Below are 7,639 nucleotides of genomic sequence, written 5' to 3' on the forward strand. Positions count from 1 at the left end.
CTACAGCAGAATTGGACTCTTTTTACAGTCCCTAGCTCAAAGCCACATACGTGAGAGTAAATCTCAGCCTGTAATCTGGTAAACATTTTACTGCATAAACCAGCATTGCAAGCAAAAAAAAGCACCCTAAAGAACCAGCAGTCCTATCCTCCCCTAACAGTTTGTTCCTGCCCCAGACCATTCGCTGATAGATGCCAGTACAAACCTTTATATGGCCACCCAGTGAACTGGATTGTGAACCTGATCTGGCTGAAAACTAATTTGGGATGGGGGGGGGAGGAGACCCACCAAACCAAAACTAACAACAAAATCTGTTCACCGTATAGCTGTCTGTGCAAATGTAAAGCAACACAACATGGCACCTACTCGTTTTCAGCAGCAGTACCAGCTGACGAAGTCTGACACTTTCTTTGAACAACAGCTTCAAGTCTGTACGGGAAAAGCTTCCAGTTCCAGCACACGGCACGGTCAGCGAACCAACTAGAACTTTTCGATCCTAAATTTACATCACAGACCTGCCTTGCATCTTAGTGATCTGCAACAAAAAAACCAAACTGAATATACCTTTTGACAGGTTTAAAAGATATATATGTTAAAGTTCCTAAGTTCATAAGCAAACTATAGCGCCAGTGATATAGTAAACCATATCATTAGTATTATTTCCTGTTTAATTAGCCAGTTTGTGTTTGGGACTTAAAAAAAAAAAAAGGACTTTTTTCTGCTTCTTTTAATCACCAACTCTCAACTTCTCCTCAAAAGTTACATGACGTTTATATATGAAAAAAAAATTATATACATACAGATAGATAGAAAAATAATTTCAGAACAGCTATGCACCACAATTATTTGCAAGCACTATTTCTAAATCAGGTAAACAACAATTACACTTACTACTAGCTCTTATTCCTTTCAATAACCTATTTATTTCAATAGTCTAACAAATGTGAGTAAACAGAGGGATGTTACATACGTACTTATGAAGTTCATGTACATGTATTTTCTTTTTCAATTTCATAAAGAAATTGTACATGATAGTGATATTCAGGTGCTTTGAGTATTAACTTTTATGAGCTAACAAAAAAGGTATATCAGGCTTACATTCCAAGAGCTGAGCAATATTCTCTGGGTTTAAGGCCCAGCGCTAATTCAGAATACTACTACTGCTGTAGTAATCCACATGAGAAGTCCTTTCTGACCTGATCTCCTTGCACGTGTTTCTATCACACTAACAGACACAGCCTCACATTATTCCTGTGATTTATCTCAGAACTTTGATACAATCTATTAGCACCTGGGTATTGCAGACTTAATTATGCCTTCTCCCGGCTATAGATCTGCCGCCTATTGTATTTTGTGACACACTAATAACAATTGTGGAAAGTTAGTGGAAAGCTGTCCCCCTGGTTCTTCTCAATAGAAACAGCACTGGTTCTGCTACTTTCATTTTCAGGTTGCCATGTTCTTGTGTTTAATGGAAGCTTAAAATCTATGAGCCCTCCTAGCATGTTGAAGGATAGCAAACATTTGAAAAACCTCAACAGAAAAACCAGTTTGCTTCAGCACCAGACTACCATACAGAACACTACAGACATGAAACAGATATTATAAGCTTTTGATTCAGGCTCTCTGATCCGTACTTATTTAGAGAACAAGTCAGAAATTCTCTGTCATTTAAAAACCAATACATCTCCAGTGAAGAAAATAAGGCTTAAAGAAATCCACAGGAATTGGAGGCAGAAAAAGCTAACTAATTCAGTCATGTCCACATTAAGGTTTTTGCCAACATAGCCCAGTTTTCCTGATTTGCATAATGGGCTAGAGCAAACCTTCCCTGGGCCCTGCCACAGATCAACCTTTCTTTATGGCACAAAAAAAGAAATCTGCATATATTAACCTTCCATAGCCCAGCCCTTCCCAGTCAATCACTTCTTATTTGGTACCTGCTATCTATATATCTATAATGAAATAACAAAAGCCTTTAGTATAGATGCAGTTGTCCTAGCAAAATACACTTATGCTAATATTCCTGTGTTTTCCCTGGTTGCCCAGCAGAAGTGACAAACTACACTGATGAGAGCACAGCTTTGCCATCAGGGTGCATCCACTCCAGAAGTGCTCTGTACACCACTGTAGCAGCAAACAGGAACTACAGCCAAAGTGGGTATAATGTTGATACACAGTATAGGAAACTGCATCTATATGTAATATCAAGAAAAATAGGTGTGGCCTACTCTTAAAAAACAATCAGATCACCACTACCCACAGTCGGTGGTCCCACAGCTGAGCCATAGTAACTGATCACCTGAACTCCCTCAACTCACCCTATTTGTGAAGTTAAATGCATCAGCCTGAACAGCTTGATTTCAGCCTCTTCTATTACCCACAGTACAAGAGCAGCAGAATTCCCAGCAGAGCTGGTGCATTTAGCTGAACATAAGCCTGCAACTGGACATTACTATCCCGTTCACAATAGTGTCTGCTCACCACAGAGCTCAGCCATATCCTCCTCACCAGCTGCCAGAAGTTGCACCGGCAAAGTCGATGGATGCCACAAAACTGCAGTAGTTTGACACACAGTCACAGAATTCCTGAAGGTTCGGGAAAGCACCCCACAAAGCACCACGAGAAAACTCACAGAGCGGAACTTTGCTCCATAGGATGCATGCCCAGATTGCCATGCAAGTAGTTCTATTCACTGGTGAGCTGTCAAACAGTAAGTAACCAGTAACTATAAAATGGCACTAACAAAAATGGTGTGGACTTGTGTCAGTGTGACATAATTATATTGTTGCAGTTCAAATAAACAAACTAATCAGACATAACGTTACTGTAAGGGCAGGCCCAAAGCATTTTGTTAACTAATGGCACTACTAGTTTCTGTTTCAATGTAGTACTTCCAAATCGTATCTCAAAGTAACAGAAGTCACGGCTGAGATCCTACAATATAAATCTCATTTCTTTAAAAACAACCCCTCCCTCCCCAAACACTAGCAAAGAAGCTATTTTGCTTGTGCCAGGAATTGCAGACCGAGCATTAATAATTAAAGCTTCAAAGTACCATACAAATGCCTTGCCCATGCTGCAGAGCAAGATCTCATGAGAGATGCTTCGGCTCAGTCTGTTCCTGAACCCATCCACTTACTGGATCCACGTAGAGAAAACAAAACAAACGAAAAGCCTACCATCAATCAATTTGTACCAGTCGTACACATGATTTCTAGAAAAAGGAAAAGCAAAAAGCAGACTGAGACCCTCGCGCTGCACGTAACACACCATAAGGCTTTGTTACTCTGAATCTAAGTAGAGGCCATGTAATGTCTTAGTCTCTAATTCAGCAAAGCACTGTGACATTGACGAAGAGATTCTTAATCCCCTCATTAAGCCCTTAAACCACCGTTTCCCAATGTAAAGGACATGTTTATCTAGTTATTCTACTACAGATTTTAGGTTACATTGTAATGAATGACCATTCACAATGTATAAAACTGTTCCAGCAGAGCTATTACACATACTGTAACTAAATATACTTTTATACTAGCCATTACTAATAATTTATCTTGAGTTAAAATAACAGATCTGGGTCTTAGAAAGACAGCTGCTCTGATAAAGAAAATTCAGGCAAATATATACAAGTCTACGTCATATACAAGTTCCTATGTTAACAGGCAGACAGAGAATTCAGAAGATGGGGGGGTGGGGTGGGGAATCAAACCAAAACAAAACCAAAACCCCCACCCATGCACCTACCTAAAGGGATTTTAAGGACTGTTTATGTTTCACTGAGAACAGGATGTATATTTTGCTAATACAAGTTTTGAACAGAGTACTGTTTAAAGAGTAATATATATCCACAAATGGAAAAAACCTGAAGTGCTTCCCTAAATCCACCAGTTCTGGAAGCGTTTGTAAGGACCTGAGAAGTCCCAAGCAGCTGTACACACATTTTCATGTCTAAACTGCAGTAGACTAGTTCAGGATATTTTCACTTGAAATTTTCTTGTTCTGAAGAAACAAGAGTAATTCAAAATTATTTGAGGCTCATCTGTCCTAGCTGAACAGTATTTGAAGGCAGACTTACTGCTGAGTGTTCAGCCTAATTACAATGTCTGTTCAAAACAGATTAATTAGGTTACTTGTACCTTTTTAAGGTGTCCTTAGGCACCTGACCACAGCTAATAATAAATACCCAGTACTTTTTATCTCTAAAAAAGCAAGCATCATTACCTCTATTCTACAGATGAGGAAACTGAGACATGAGTAAGCAAAGTCATCTGCCTAATGTCACCTAGCTGAGAGCAGAGCAGCCAGGAATGAAATGCAGGTCTTCAGAGTCCCACCTAGTAGTTTAACCCAACATGGCGAGGTGCAAGTGCCTAATTTTATACACATTTATATACAAAACACAGTTGTGTAATCTAAGGCTCGGCTGTCCAATTTATATCATGCAGACTAACAAAATACTGAGCATTTTTCAATCATATTCTTTTTATGAATATTCTTGTCCTATATACGAAACAGAAAAATAAAACAAACTAAAAACTATACCGGATGTGCCATCGTGTAAGCATAATTTACATATATTTCAGTTGTGGTACTCTTCATCACTACTTTAAAAAAAAAAAGTTACCAATGGCCTTTAAGCACAATGCTGTCATGAAATTTATGCTTCAAGATCCCTAAGTGCAGCATCTTAGGAAATCAGATGACTAGGGCTTCCATTAAAACAAAATATCCATTAAAAAATTTGCCTTTATTCTGACCAACACAGAAATAAAGACATTTTTGCCAATGTTTTGTAATTTTAGAAATATGTATTGAAATTTGAAAAACTCATTCCAAGAGAGCCTTTAACACTTCCATTTGAAGCAAATGAGGGTCTGTTACATCCTTAATTACTTTAGGGCATAGCCCAAGTTCTCTATCTTGACCAAACAACTTCATTTAAGCAAATAAAACCAAGTAATACATTGTTTTTTTCCGGTGTTAAACAGGTATTGTTTTGGAAGCATAATTTTGAGTGAACCAAAAATTTTCTTAAAATAAATCCTGTAACATTAACGAGAAAAGTCTAAAGATAAAAACATTTACATTACTGCCTAGAAAAGAAGTGGTAGAGAACACCTTGAAGTACAAATGTGCAATCACTTTGCACACACAATAGCCTCATTTAAACACTCTAAGTAATAATTTCTGTTACCCCAGCCTTACTATGCTGACCTCTATCATCACTGCCAAGAAAGCACACATCTTTGGAAATACACACTACCTCACAAAAACTTTTTTTTTTTTTAATAATGATTAAAAAAAAAGACTTTTTTTTTTTCATTTAAAACTTAAAAGACTTTATTTCATGGATGCCTTATTTAACAGCCTACAGCATCATAAGTTAAAGTTTAATTTTATGAGGAAACAGAGTTGCCACTTCCACCAGGAAGCAGAGAGTTAAAGGCTGTGCAATTAACCTGAAAGCAAGCACTGGAGAGGCTAGTTTACCTGCTGGACAAAATTCTAAAAGGATGCAAGCCCAGAGAAGGCCAGCAGAATTTTGGAAGGGAAGGCAACATCAGCAACACTTCTTAACCAAGCTCCTTCCCCTTCCTACAAAAGAACCTGTACTGGAGATAAAAGGAGGTAAAAAGGTAAGCTGGCTTTGGTAATCAGGTAATTTTGCTAGTGAAGCTACTGAACAGAACAGAACAAAACTAAAAAGAGGATTTGTTTACTGCCAAGTTTATTTCGTACTATGCATTGGCTAACTACTGAGGAGTAAGTGTTGCATTTTTCACCTTGAACAAACAAACTTACATGAAAACCTGCTTAGAAGCAAGATATACTTTCCACATCCTATTAACTGTCTGTGAAATGTTTAAAGTAAGATACAGAAGAATGGAGAAAATATTTTAAGGCAAAAGCAGGACAGTAGATATTTGCTAGCAGAAGTTTTTAAGAAACGGCTCTATCAGATACAGAGTCACTTTTTTTAAACATAAAACTGACACCGTGAGAGGTGTGATCTAAGGCCTATTTAGGGCCTGTTTAATTAAACCCAGTACACCGTGAGACAAGTACATATACCACATCTATGTTTTACCACTTTCTTCTTAGCAGTTAGTTATTTTGCCCTTTTGTTTTTCATATTTTCTCAGAACCCACTTCACATCCTGTTAGTCAGTAGTTGTGAAAGTTTGCCAATCTTTGTGTCAGGAGAGTTCAATTGATTCATGACTACTGATCCACTTTTATTAACTTCATCCAAACCCAACAGTTAACTACTTACAGCACACTGGAGTACGCAGGGCTATCATAACAAAATGCATACACAACGTACGATATCAATAAGCGACGTGTTATATTGATCACCGAGCGATAGTCACTTTACAGTCCGTGTCAGGATCGAGCTTGGGATTAGCACTGGGTTTAGCTTGTTTTCAGTAGGTTTTCATGAGCATTAGCAAAACATCGAAACCACACATCGTTCATGATCTAGATCAACCCAACAACATGACACTTTCAACCTTTACTGTAGTCATGCATTCTACAACTTCCTCATCTTTCTGCGCAAGATTGCAATACGCAAGTAAAAGCCCATTTTACATACAAGCACTTTTTAAGTGAGGGTTCTTCAGATAGAGGAAGTTTCCTCCTGAAGAAACATGAGTGAAATGGCGTATCTCACACTTCACCATAGTTCCCCTTACTTTGGGAACATGCCACTAAACTAGCTTTTATGCATAGGTATATGAAGAGTAATTTGTTTTGAAGAATTCCCAAGAAAAATGATACTGATGACTTCGCATTCCACTACTAATATATGCCACTGCAAACAAAACACCACCTTTACAGCGGTTCTTCCTGATATGGAAGTTCCTCTTAAAAATACCTAAAAGTTAGCAGTTTACAAAGCTTAAACCCTTCTGGGATTTCCATGTTAACTTCGTAACCTTTCTGTCTTGCCCAAAGAACTGTATTTATCGATACAGAAGTTATCACTTATAATGGAAGAGACAGTACAACCAAAGGATCTAATCCATCCTGGTTTTTTTTTGTTGTTGTTGTTTTTTTTTTTTTTAAATTAGTATATCTGTCAGTCTCATTTCCCTCCAAGAAAAAAATAAAACCCTCCCCACCCCCAAGAACAAAAACGTCCCCCCAAACAAAAAACCCCACTCATTTCTGTTTAAATTAATCCAAACCCAACTCCCAGTACTTCTACAGAAATTCTGCTTCCATTTAGCTTACCTGTAACACTACCATAGTTACTTATTCACACAGCTCACCACTTCAAACAGGTTTACCAGCTTATATATCATCGTATCAAGTTTGTATTAACATAGCGATTCTTCCTAGACACTTATGAGCCACTGATTAAAGTTCAGCATTTTAGATGGATTCTTAGCCTTCAGCCATCTCATGTGCTACACTATTAAGCAGAACGCTACATCTCTGTTGTGCCTTTTCCTTTGTTAGGCAAGTGAGCACATCGCTAACATTTAAAGTTACAGGAGGATTTAACAGCATTTAGGAAATAAAATTTCTCCTTTTTAAAGCACGCCTTTCTAATTTCTATTTGAGCATTAAATTCAATGCTTTCCATTTATGGACTTCTTTCTTTGGCTAATTGTCCAACTAATAAATTCAG

This window comes from Pygoscelis adeliae, unplaced genomic scaffold (genome assembly GCF_000699105.1).
Source record: "Pygoscelis adeliae isolate BGI_AS28 unplaced genomic scaffold, ASM69910v1 Scaffold10, whole genome shotgun sequence".
NCBI lineage: Eukaryota > Metazoa > Chordata > Aves > Sphenisciformes > Spheniscidae > Pygoscelis > Pygoscelis adeliae.